Source organism: Notothenia rossii (genome assembly GCF_949606895.1).
Source record: "Notothenia rossii genome assembly, chromosome: 10".
Lineage (NCBI taxonomy): Eukaryota > Metazoa > Chordata > Actinopteri > Perciformes > Nototheniidae > Notothenia > Notothenia rossii.
In genome coordinates this window covers 50,501,829-50,515,615 of record NC_136908.1, presented here as the reverse complement: position 1 = coordinate 50,515,615, position 13,787 = coordinate 50,501,829, and the positions used below count along the sequence as shown (strand labels likewise).

The 13,787-nt window shown below is 39.2% G+C and overlaps 1 protein-coding gene across 9 annotated transcripts in view; it reads right to left on the bottom strand.

The window, feature by feature from the left end:
• ppfia2 (PTPRF interacting protein alpha 2) overlaps positions 1–13,787 on the bottom strand; it is a 172,587-nt gene that overhangs the window by 125,690 nt on the left and 33,110 nt on the right. Inside the window, exon 1 of one of the 9 annotated variants that reach the window (XM_079653380.1) lies at positions 221–592. The exons of the other annotated variants lie outside the window; for them this stretch is intronic. The gene's annotated coding sequence lies outside the window, so the exon portion shown is untranslated. Of the gene's footprint in view, positions 1–220; positions 593–13,787 lie in introns of those variants that run through there. 9 annotated transcript variants of the gene reach the window in all.

Below are 13,787 nucleotides of genomic sequence, written 5' to 3'. Positions count from 1 at the left end.
AAATGTGACATCTGAACAAATCTGCTCATGAAGATTTTGTCATTTGACTGAAAGCTCATAAATAAACCTTAAAGTCACGGCTTTCCAAACCAAAAGACCCAAGCTAGATCGGGTAATGAAGCTTTATGTCTTGTGGTGTGGCTTTCAGAGCTCAAAACACAGAATACAGCACCAAACAACTCTGTGTGCGGTATCTCTATAGAAATGGAAAGTTCTTTACCTGTGTTGGAAGTCAGCAGAGAGGCAGGGATCCATTGAGAGGAGGCAGCAGAACATAAAGAGAGGAAAGAACATGTTAGATCAGTCGGACATAACAAACGGTGCTGTCACTGGCACAAATTAAACAAACACAATGAAACAAGGGGAGGATAATTGTAGTGTGGAGTGTAGTGGCATGGAAAAAAGCTGCTTGTACTAAGACGGATAATTTAGGGTTGCTCCACTGATCTGGTCTGAATTAAAAATGCGCGTCTCGGGTTGTGCACTAAACCAGATGTTGTTGCTCACAGCGGCGCATCGACAGGTTTTTAAACAACACCCACACCACACACACTTCTTCTGTCTAGAGAAAGTACGCTGCTATTAGGAGACTCACATCCCGACAAAACAGATGTGAATGATAGAAATGACATATATACACACACTTAAAGCTGCCAGCGTTGTGAGCATCAAACAAACACTTCAAAGCGTGCTGTGTTCCAGTGTAGCTCCTCCAGTTTGTGATGGAGTGATATCTTTATTTCTCTCATCCGTCTGTGCCTCGGCCTTACCCTTTTTTTTTTATTCCACTGATGGGAATTACTATAAAACAACACATGGAGACCTTTTTTATAGCTCATGATGAAAAAGAGCAGGGAGAAGAATGTCTTATTGTACCTGCCCCTTACTCAAAAATAGATCAATCACAGCTTCTTACAAACAATACTTAGAGTAACATGAAACTGCAAAAACAACACCTGACATCTTCATACTGTCTAATATGTCTTTCTTTATACATGTTCTTAAACCTAAAGATGTTCATACAACCCTTTAAAACCCTAGATAAAGAATTCCACAGTTTAACGCCGACTACAGAGCTCTGCTTTAAAGTAGCAATCTGACTATTTTGCTCGTCCTCTGAATTTAAAGCCAAAAATGTCTGAATGTTTTCTGGTAGTATTCTGTATTCTTTGGCCGTATGCAAAACTAATATAACTAAATCTTTCAGTTTGAACAACCTTGACTACATAAACGGTAGGCTATTTGTGTGTTCTCGGGATGGGCATTATGCTAAATTCCCACTGCTTTTTTCTTGTAGTGTAAAGCCAGAGACGTGAATGGATCCGTTTAACTGTGGCAAAGTGCTGCGATGCCACAGAAGACATGTCTCCGGCACGAGAAGGATCAGCTGAGAGGTCGCTATGGTTTCTCAAAATAACTCGGGATGGGGCTTCTTAGCTCAGTGATGTTAGACACAGAGAGAGTTTGTTTTTGACAACCAAATTGCCTCTTCTATCGCACTAAACTTTGCACTCTATGACAGTTCCCTCCTCCTCCTCCTCCTCCTCCTCCTCCTCTTCCTCCTCTTCCTCCTCTTCTTCCTCCTCCTCCTCCTCCTCCTCGTCCTCCGTACATGTGTGCTTGTGGACAAGAGCAGAGTGGAGAGAAGGGAAAGGATGCAGAGGACAGAATCACCCAGCGGAAGGAGAGCACAAACACAATTCACCTTTAAGGGCAGAGACACACACATGTGGTTTTTGAGCTGCTTGTCACGCAACAACCCCCCCCCCCCCCGACTTCCTCCTCCTGACCTCATCTCACATCTAACTGGATGTTTGGGGATTCAGGAGAGGAAGGGGAGGGTGGTGATCAAATATACTGAGCTGTATATGAAACTGCACGATATGTCTGGATCTGTGTATTAAATGGAAACCACTGCATGGGCAACTAAAAATAAAGCCAGGAGTTCTGTAAGACAACTGCCTATCACAGAATAAGCCCCTAAAGTGGTTCTTTTTTATATTATTTTAAATATGGGTTCAAAACACTTCCTATTCTGCATCCTAATGTCCACTTCCTGCTCTCAGCTGTTCTGTCAGGTGAATACAGATGAGCTAGGAACTATGTGGTCATCTGATAATCATATGTGTGGTTTGAGGCTTTTCATTTCATCAATATTAAATGGAAGGTTTTTTTATTTGAAGAAGTTATTCAGCGCTTGCAAATGAAGTACAAGTTTGCCTCTGAAGCTGTCATTTCCTTGTTTATTTTGCATGTTTTAAAAAGGCATTCATATTTATATAGATATAAAACAGTTGGTTGTCTGGCAAACTCCTCTGCAGAAGACTGTGCACTATTTCCTCTCAACCTACTGTACCACAACTTTAGTAACTGAGTTCCCGTAAGTCCTAAAAATCACTCAGTGACTTCTAGAAAAAGAAAGAAAATGTGTTTCAAAAGTGTGAATTTTCCTTTACTCATTAACACGACCAAACATGTTCTGATCAAGATTAACGTAGCGGAACAATAATAATATTTACATTTATATGTAAATGTAAGATGGTATGATTGATTGATTTAGTTGTGAGCTTAAAAAACTGGATATCAATTATTTTCATCTCTATTGCCCTCCATTGCAGTTACACTGAAACGTCTAACTGTGATGTTTGATTTACTAGGTTTATCCACACAAATAAAAAAAGAGCTAAAACATTCAATTTTGTTTTACTCCAAAATATGACCGGACTTTGCTTTTTCAGTTTTTGAGCCATGGCAGAAGTCCAGATAAGGCTTGGTTTTAGCCTGCCTCCCTCAAAAATGGAGTGAAGCAGTTCAGTTGTTGGCTGTTTAAAAGGGTCAGCAGGCAGTGATGGTATAAAACAGTCAATAAAACATGTTTTTTATTGTGAATCGCAGCAGCTAGACCGATGGGTCCAGTGGTGTGTGAGATCGGCTGCAGATAGACACAGTTTAACACACACAACAAAAACACATCATCTGCCCACGGCTTGGAAGAGATAGGAAATATTTGATGATACAAAATGCATCAGAGGTATTTGCCTCAAAGAAGCGGAACAGTCAGCAGTTTCTTATTTAATACCGAGTGTGTGTTGTCCGGTCACTCAAACATGACATTCTATTAGTCATGACCTCATTATACCGACACATGACAAGCCCTCTTCTGGCCATTAACATGCAAAGCCACATACTGCACACACACTTACATAAAACCTAAGAAATGTCTCTTCTGCACGTTCTCACGCCACCCCTCTCCTCTTCTCTCCTGCCCTTCCTCTTGCTCTCATTACACCCCGTCTCCTCCTCACAAATGTCAGCCCTCCTCACAGTAACGTCTCTTCACATATGCCGAAACATTTGGTATTTAAATCTCAATATAGAAGCCTGGAAGAGTATTGGCTTCCAGGTGCTGGAGATGCAAAGTTCATATGAAAGGTATAAGGCCGTAGTATGGTGGTAACAAGCTGCAGTGCGGTTACCAGGCATAGAGGATTTGTAATAGAGAAGGGGACCCACACAACTTCAATCCGTTATTTATCTAGGAACAGGTGGCCTCCCCTTCCAGTTGATCAAATTAAGGCTGTCGTTGAACTGAAGTCTTTGCATTAATGTAATGTAATTGTAATGTATATATGTAATGTGACTCATCCCACAGTGTTTGTGTTACCTAATGCACACCATGTAGACGGGCAGTGCAATGAGAAGACACTCAAGCAAACCAGACTCATCCTGACAGCAAAAACAAACATTAATCCTAATCTCAACCATATAATGGACTTTGAACTGTACCACAAACCAAAGCAAAGATCAGAGCCTACAGTTGGATGCTCTGATGATACAGTAAGCTGTCCACACTGCAGGGCAGCCGCAAGCAGTCCGTATCAGAACACACATTTGTTTTGGGAAGTTCAATAAAGTAAAATAAAAATAGAATAAAATACTGATATTTAAAGTGGGAATTTGCAATGAAAGATAAATGTGCAATACAAATATATTTTAAAGTAAAAGCCCAATAAAAGATTTTTGAAAATTAAATTAATTAGAAATATTTATACAAACACAAGATGATACAGTAAAAAAAAGTCCAATAAAACATACAAATAAATAAAACTGAATACAAATATGTTTATAAAACTGAGGAAAATGTATTAATTGAATACAAAATATTGATATAAACATAAGAGGTTAAAGTATCAAAAAATCTAAAATCAAATAGTACAAAATATATAAATATATTTATATTAAAGTACTATGCTAAATGTGAAAAAAATGTAAATAAAACTATTTATAAAAAAAAAGATATGTATACAAACATTTGAAGTCAAATTAAGATTGTGCAATAAAAAGATACAATCAAATCAAAAGCACATTTTTGCATTCTAGTGAGAATACGTTTGCAGCAGTGAGCCTGCCTCAGGATGTACTATGGCCTGGTGTGAGGACAATAACAAAACAAAGAGCTCTGCACTCTGCACTTGTTAAAGGGAGAGATGTGTCTAAACAGAGATGGTGACATCACTTCTTGGCAGGCAGCTCCAGGGACAGCGCAGTGCCGGGCACATGCGCTCATCCTATCACAACAGTCACAACAGCCAGTGTGTGTGTGTGTGTGTGTGTGTGTGTGTGTGTGTGTGTGTGTGTGTGTGTGTGTGTGTGTGTGTGTGTGTGTGTGTGTGTGTGTGTGTGTGTGTGTGTGTGTGTGTGTGTGTGTGTGTGTGTGTGTGTCTCTGTCTGTGTTTTCTATCCTCTGCTCTTGCCTGATAAGTAATAATGGCAAAACAAAAGTAGTGTGTGTGGTTTTTTGTATGTCAAGGGAAAAAAGTGATTTATAGTGTGTTTGTGTCTCCACCTGTGGGTATAAACAAGTGTGTGTTTGTGTGAGAAAGAAAAGGACCAGGGAGAAGATTTTAAGAAGCAAAAAAGAGACAGTGAAGGTGGGACTGTGTGTGTGTGTGTGTGTGTGTGTGTGTGTGTGTGTGTGTGTGTGTGTGTGTGTGTGTGTGTGTGTGTGTGTGTGTGTGTGTGTGTGTGTGTGTGTGTGTGTGTGTGTGTGTGTGTGTGTGTGTGTGTGTGTGTGTAAGATGTGCCTGATGTACAAGAGACAGAGAGAGACAGCGCTGGCGGTAAGGTGAAAAAGACAAAGTAGATGAGTAAAAACAGAGGGAAGCTGGGTCATGGTGCCTTATGTAATTTACTGGGCAGTATCATGTGGGGAACCTCATCTCTTTAAATGGTAAATGGACTGCATTTCAATAGCACTTTCCTAGCCTTTGCAACCACTAAAAGCGCTTTTACATACACAAATCAGCAATTAACCCTTTCACACACCATATGGGACAACTCTGTCTCTCTGTTACTATTTGGCTTCCAAACTAGATCTTGCGTCATCACATCTCATACACCTTAACACTGCACGCACACTGCCACCATTATTACCGTGGTTATTGAGTTAATTTGCCATGAGCTAATCCAGGGCTACAACACTTCACAAAGTCACATTTCTCAGCATGACATCAGAGATATGACAGACACAGTGGGCCTTCAATATGACTCATCAGCATGCAGCACAGAGTGTACAGTAACTGTGATCACAAGAAATGCGACATCTAATGTCTGCACAACACAAGCGGAAGGGAGGCTGCCACCCTCGCCCAGGCCAGGAAAGCGCCAAAAGCATGACTGGCACATCCTGCATAACACGACAATGAGAGCAGCGCCTCTGCTGTAAGTAGGCTCAAGTCCCGCCTCCCCTTCAACAAGGCAGCACAAGAGATTCTCAATTCCACCTCTGAGGACCTCTCCAGAGATGCATGATTGGCGGCTGCTTGGAGGCAGGAGTGGGAGCTAGCTGGGCCCTCCCGCATCCATCGCTACATCTGGGACCCAGTAGATGGCGCCATAGGAGGAGACGACCTACAACGCCGGCAATGGACCACACTAAACCGTCTAATGGGGTCGGTCGCTTCAAAACATCAATGAAGAAGTGGGGCCTGGCAGACAGTGCTGCATGCGAGTGCGGTGGCCCTGAACAGACTTCCGAACATATAATAACCACCTGCCCTTTATATAGACCAATCGGAAGCCAGCCTCTTCGACTTAGGACCAGAGATGTGGGCATGGCTACATGACACCGAGTTGGACCTCTGACGTTACACGAAAGAAGAAGAAGAAGAACAAGCGGAATTGTAATAATTCCAGTGTGTGTCATTAAGTCAACTCAGATATTTAGTATTAAAAATAATCTAGCTGAAATAGCCGTTTGATTTAAGTCGCGTCATTTAGACAATGAAAGCCTTGAGTTTTAGTTTTAAATGAATTGATATATCACAGTTGTACATATACTGTATATATATACATATGTTTGTATTTATACATACTGTATATCCGTAGTGTCATCTGTTTTTAAAATATTTAGTATGATAAAGACAGCTTAATACTGTAGTGTTTGTTGATGGTTATGCGCAGATAGAAGTTAGATCAATGCTAAATCTGGCATAAATCTTCTCTTCTTACTTTAGATTCATGTTTTTTTTTATGTAGTCCGTGTTCATTAAATACATAACAATAGAAATAATAACCCAAACATATATACAATAATAATAAGGAGAATATCAGAGCAAATCATTTTTACCCGATTGATTTCCTCCAACAGAAGCAGAGATTGAATGCATAAACATTGTATATAGAGAGGATAGGTGTGTGTGTGTGTGTGTGTGTGAGTGTGTGAGGCTTATGGTGGGCTCCACATTCAGTCAGTGTGTGAAGGTCAAGGACAAACCCCCCCCCCTCTCTCTATCATCAGTTACCCGCTGGCCATCTGGGCCCCAGTGTCTCTCCGCTTTTCTCCACTGTCCACTGTGAGGTAAAACTCACACTGTCAGGGAAAACAAATCTTGAAGGTGTTACCACTCTGGAGCTGGTCACCACAGACAGAGAGGAGCAGCACTGTGCTGGAGAATGAGGAGTCACAACATGCAGTAAAGGACCAAAATAAAGAACTATAGTTGAGCTGCAGCGTGTTTAAAATTGTCCTTTCAAGACCACCATAGAATTAATTGCTATTAGATCTTAAACTGACCCGAAACAGGACAAGCACATCTACTCAAATGTGATGGTTATCATGTAGTACGCTGGTTTTTATTTTAGCGTAAATCTATATTACAGTTTAGTGAGGGCTTTGGTGTGTTTAGGGCAGAGGGCCTTTATTGGAGATCTAAGAGTTGAAAGTGGGAAACAGAGGGGAGGACATTGCCTGAAATGTTCGGGATTCAAACCGTCTTACAAGGCAGCAGTGACCCCATATGGGCAGAAACAAATTAAAGAAAAATGTAGTTTTCTCATCTGATGTAATGTGGTGAGAAACTTCTTGAATAAATTAAAGCTGCATTAGTCATATTTTTAGACACAGAAGTCCACACAAGCTGAGAAATATAATGTCTGACATGTTACTCATTTGAAGTGTCTAACACAACGTTAGCAAAAGATGCTACTTAGCTCTTGCAGCAGTCACTTAGCCACATTAGCATCCATTTAGAGCTTGGTTTCTGCTCTTTACAACCTGTGAATATCTGGCTGTTTACCTGCTAAATCCTACACTATTATTCACTAAACATTTTCTAACTAGTTGCTAAGTATTGTCTAGTTGTTTTTTTAGGGCTGAGCAGCTAGTATACAGTGGGTTTATCAGAGCATTTTTGCTGAGAACAACAAAAATCCACGAAAAAACATAAAGAAAGAGCTAAAAGTGAAAAGCAAAAGACGTTGGGAGTTAAACTCACTACAAGTCTATCACTGCCAGCTACTTCTCTCACAGAAGTAGTTATTGTATTCCATTGTTGATATAAAAAATATTGATTGGCACTGCTGTAAAGACTTTACCGAGACACTCCACTAAGTTCCCTCAACAGGCCGACACACATCCTCCATCAAAGGAGACAGTTTTACTTTTGATTATTTTCTTCTCTATCTGTTTTGTCAGTGCATCCATCACATATCCAGCCATCCGTACACTGCCCCCCCTTTGAGTTATCTTTAAAAAGCCCCCCCCCCTGCTGGGCTCCATCAGTGGACACAATGTCTCAATGATTTCTCATTACGATGATTACTGCAGAGCTCCTAACATTTAAGCCCTGGGTAAAATCAATGATGCTGTTGTAGTACATAACAAATAACTTCAAATGTCCTGAAGTTCCTGCAGCACCGACTGCAAATGAACAATAACCAGGAGAATATTTAGTCATCAGCATTACTAAACTTTAGTTGGTTAAACTTTTATAGTTAAAAGTTATTGATGCTTGTGAATAAACAAATACACATTCCACGTGTTTGTTTCTTCATGTAAAAAAAATTGTAGTTCTTAAAGAGTAAAACAGAAGTAATGAGATTCCAGTGAGTGGTTACTATCAAAAATATACTATGCAACATTTTATTGTATTCATAAATAACCACAGATTTTTTTAAGGACATTTAGACTAACAAAGAACACTTCCCTTTCAAAACATGCAACAAAATAACAATAAGTCCTCCTCAAAACACCGTAATTATGTTTCATTAGTTTCTTCAAATCTTAAGTTTCCCATTGAGCCCCGCTCTTATCAAATCTCCTTTATTATCCTCTTTAAATGTTCACCATGGAAACGCAGACATTCTCTGTTGAGCTTCTTCCACTTTTTTTTCTCTGATCTCACATTTAGTTGCTTTTAGGGATGCCAGGTATGTTTTCATGGGGTGATAAGGGCAACGCACCGTGGAAATACACAACATAAGAGTGATAGAGGGGCCAGATTTATGAAACAATCCAGACTTTGTATTCAAACCATTACTCATACTACCATTTTTCCTTATTTTATTTATCCATAAGTTGTGATGATTTAAAGGTCACCTATTTTGCAAAATCCACTTTTTCCTGTCTTTTCTACATGTCCCCTCTGTGTAAAGACATTCTGAAAGTTTCAGGAAAAAAGATTCTCTCACTGTTTGTCCTGATCCATTTATATAAAAACCTGTCTGAAAATGAGCTGATCAGATTTTGGCCACTTTATGATGTCATAACCACCATATCACCTGAATCTCCTCCTAGAGCACAATTGTGTTCTCTTTAACCAAATATCTTGCAGAGGGGCGTAGGCGGGGGGGCTCCTTATTTTCATCTAAAGTAACAGACAGAGAATCAGCACTTTTGAAACAGGGCTGAAACAGAGGGGTTTATGGGATGCTGCAATGAGCTGTTTGGTGTTTCGGAGCCAAAAACTTCAGAGACATGTTTGTTTATATCTGAGACCTATAATGTATTGATGAAAAACTGTATAATAGGGGACCTTTAAAATGACTACTGATGAGAAAAATTGAGAACTCATTTAGAGCTCTTGAAAAAATTGCATTGATGTAATGTAGTGTTTGCCTCTGACCACTGTTTGTGTTTTTCAAGATCATTGTAATGCACTTCACATGGTTTAAAATCACAGAGATGCAGCCAAATGATAGACAATATGTTTTTGAATGGCAACCTGTTTGTAAAATCACAGTGGAATCAATCAGGCCTATAAAATAAAAGGTGTTGAGATTTCAGTGTAACCCTCAAATCTCAACACCCCTGCGTGTGTACATGTGTACGTGATCTCACTTTTAAAACTAGTCTGGAGCTAGTGTGAAAACATTTCTCTCCCCAATGAAGTCTGGAAAAAGGACCAGGCATGCAGAAACAAAAGCTGCGTGATAAAAAAACTCCAACAAAACTGAGAATATTGTCTGTAAGGTCAGTCTTAGAAAAAGAAACATGTCAAACGGTAACTCGGATTGCTCCAAACGTCTCTGACAGTTTACAAAAAAAAGATGTGAGAGATGAAGTCAGTTCAAAGCAGTCTGTTAGTCTGAAACGGCTATTTACAGACAATCCATCCAAGACATGTTAGAAGAAACAAGAGAAGCTATTATCAGGATGATAAAGTCATGTATGAAATATATATATATAAAACAATACAAAACAAATATTCAGAAAATATTCCTGGCACCCTTTGTCTTCTCTTCAATGGCTTTGGATTATTTTGTAAGCACTTACGATGACCCTGAATACATTTAGCTTTTTCATATGGGCATATTATTTGTATATCTTTTTTCAGTGTGTGTGGAAGTTGAAGAAGACGGTGTGAGCTTGTTCAGCAGCATTTACAAATGTTTTATTTTTTTTAAATGAAGACAAACTTCACACTCCAACGTAAATATAGAAAACATCAAGACCAATGAAACATCATTTTAAAGTGTCTCTTTGGGAATAAAGGTGTTGGTTAGAGTGGGAAAACAATAACTAGTCCTTGTGTTGGAACAATACTTTCTCTTCTGGGAAACTGATCTTCATTAGATATTAAAACAATTATAAAATAGGGAATCGTACTGAAAATGTGTCGAAGCTTAAACGCACACTAAGGAATTGTTTTGTTTATTCCTCAGGTCGCAGCCGGCAGAGTAACACATAAGAAATATTATCAATTCCTCCATGTACAGGAACCATTTATCCTAGAGCGCACTAACAGGGACAACATATTACACAAGGAACTTTATATTTTCATAACAGACATTTAAACCCTGACAAAATCATATACAATGGAATCTTGTTGCTTCTTTTTGACCTTCGCTGTGCATTAACCTGCAGTATTTCAGTGAGTGAAATAGCATGTTACATATATCTCACTGATGACATCATTTAAAGACACTGTGACTCCTGGTAAAGGGGAATTATTCCTCTCCCGCTTCATCTACTATCTTAAAATATCTCTCTTTGCTCTTTCAAGCCTCAAGGATGGTGGTCACGTGGTGACTGTAGAGGTCAAGAGGGGACACAACCAGGCGACGCTCTGCTTCAAATGTAGTTCCAGAGTCATAGCCCTTCAAAATCTCGTGCCTAGCATTTAGGGCATAATAGGACTCACTGTTCAGAGACTGGGTCATGTGACTGGGCCTTGAGTGCCATGATGAGGTGACTCATTTACACACATCAGACAAACAAAGGGCATTTCAAATGTACGAAATCACTTCAAATGTGGTTCATCCCAACCATCACCCACAACAATCAGATGGTACTGCATATTAGCTATTTGGAGGTTTTCATAGAATAATAGTCAGAAAACGACTGAAGAGTAACAATATGCGATATACACTTAATTAGAATTGTGTCCTGTTATTAATGTCTGCTACATACTTTTATAAGTTCATTACTTTTATACGATAACTTTCTTTTTAAAATGTTTAAATAGTGCTACTTTTTTTACCATGGATTCTTTGATTTGATTTATTATTGTTTGTTTGTTCTTTGTTTTATATGTTTAATATTCAAGTTTAATCGTTTCTTTTTCTTTTCTTTTAGTTTTTGTCCCTTTTCCTGAAAATATGTTAATTTCACAGATAAAGGATTTCTTATTCTGAATATTATCGATTGCAATTGAGAGTTCAAACGTGGTCACACCAGCGTCAGTGTACGATTGCCTTCATTGGTATACCTCTTCTCTCTCTATCTCCTTCCTGCCTCTGTCTATCTGCCAGCATCTCACCAGAGGGTGGGGGGGGGGGGGGGGGGTTTGGCAGCGACCTACTTTGGGAAGCAGAACTTGAGCTGTCAGTCATGCAGCTGTGTGTCACTTTGTCTTACAGGCCAATGAGGGGATTCTGCTGCCTCACCAGAACAATATAAATGATGGCTCAAGGTGGTGTGGATCATTGTACTTTAATAACCTGTTAAACCCCGAACCTGTTTTTCAGGTTTCAGGCTCGAAAATGACATTCCCAGAACAAATGACCATATCTTCCCTTCTAAAAGGGTTAAATTAATAATCTTTTTTCTCAAAGTAATGATAAACCTGTCAGTTGGATGTAGAAAAGTCAGATTCAATGTAGATGTTTTTTATTTTAAAGAAAATTCAGATTGAACATGTTAAAAAACTGTAAATTATAGTGTCCGTCCAAAATATATTTTGTACTTATAGTGAAAACTAACCTTGGATGATGGGTTAGTAGACTAAAAGCTTTAGGAATCCAAAGTGCAACATATAATAAGTACCCTGTATCAAGATTGATGCAAAACAAGTGATATTTGACATTTTTAGACAGATTTAGCAAAAAAAAAACCTCTGCTCTGGCCATTTGGGTGGATTTTTCATATCTCTGGCTCCCCCTGCTGGATTTTGACATTTGAAATCTCTTTCTAACCGTCAGAGCCAATGAAATCGAGGGGAACTCCCACATAGTCCTTATTTGGTCATGTGTGTGTATTATACTGCCGCATAGCCAAGACCGGAAGCAGCAGCCTCTCTGGTGGCTACCATTAGCAGCTAACTTTTGCTCTGCGATTTTTACATAAAAATTGAATTATGGATTACAAATAATTCCAATTATTGCCCAGGAACTTTATCAACCTATGGATTAACCGATTCAGCCGCGTTTTTTCTCGTCTTAATGCCATTGAACATGTCTTTTGATCAGATTAACAGCTACGGTGAGACGATCTCCCTAGAAGCTACGTAAAGGTACGTGTTGTGATGTCTGTCTTTGCTTCCCCTGTCGCAAACTCGGATCACTCAGTGATGATACTATATACCTAAATAATCTGTGGAACCTCAGCTTTAATCGGAGATCTTGTATGTTCTTGAGTTCTGTGCCAATGTCCGTTAGCATTTTTCGCTAAGGGGTCATTTAGATGCTTCTTATGAGACTTGTGTTTTGTTTTGGCAAAAATGGTTTATATCGTCAGTTAGCTGAGATTATTTCTGTTAATCTGGTATAACACATTAATAGGTTCTTAAATATTAAGATCCCCTGAGACCAGGGGCGCCGCCAGGGATTTTGGGCCCCATGAAAAGATATCACATTGGGCCCCACCACCAGGCCCAGGCCACGCCAACCAAGCACAATGCTGTAACCACACCTCCAGAACCCAACCGACTAATTTATGCTTTAAATAACTCTACCTGTACAGACTTGCATCTATCTTGTATTCCAATACTAACTACACAATATTTACTGACACTGAGCGGTGATCATATAACACTGTGCAGACGTGTAACATTCTACTGCAGTATAATTCACTATTTTATGTAACACTAACATTCCTCAATAGTCATCTGTTATGGTGTACATGCCTTTTTAATAACATTTTTGAATGGAACATTCAAAAATCTAAATAAATATAACTTAAATATACATGACCTCTTAAATTAAAATAAAGTGAACATTAACACCAATATTATCATTTATAACATGCTATGACAAAAAAAATAACATAAGCAGCAGATTCTTTTATTAAATATACATACTACAAAATAAGCAGGTATTAAAGTTTAAACGGACAACAAAACGGAAATGGAAATGAAAAGGCCTGATGGTGGTGCTAAATCAGAGCCTATTACCTGTTCTCAGACTTTTTCTCATCATGCATCTTGTGTTTACTGATCCAATATCGTTACCATAGCCTTGCCCTTTAACAGTTATTACGAGCCCTGGCTCAACCTTACTCACCAAGAGCCCAGCGCCTATCCTTCTTATAGGCAAAGTCACTGATCAAGTCCTTGAAGTCCAGCTTTCTAGCCAACTGGCTTTCAATGGACAGCGTGGCAAGACTGCAAAGCCTTATGGGGGGACAGAGCTGCTGAGCCTAAAGATGGATCTGTTGGTCCTGGCACCAGGGGAGGGACAACTGATTTAGTATGAATAGCTGCTAAAAATGTACCTGCATTTATTAAATGTCAGCTAAAAGAGGAGTGAAATGAAAAACCTCTGAATTTTCTGTGAAGATATTAACAGTA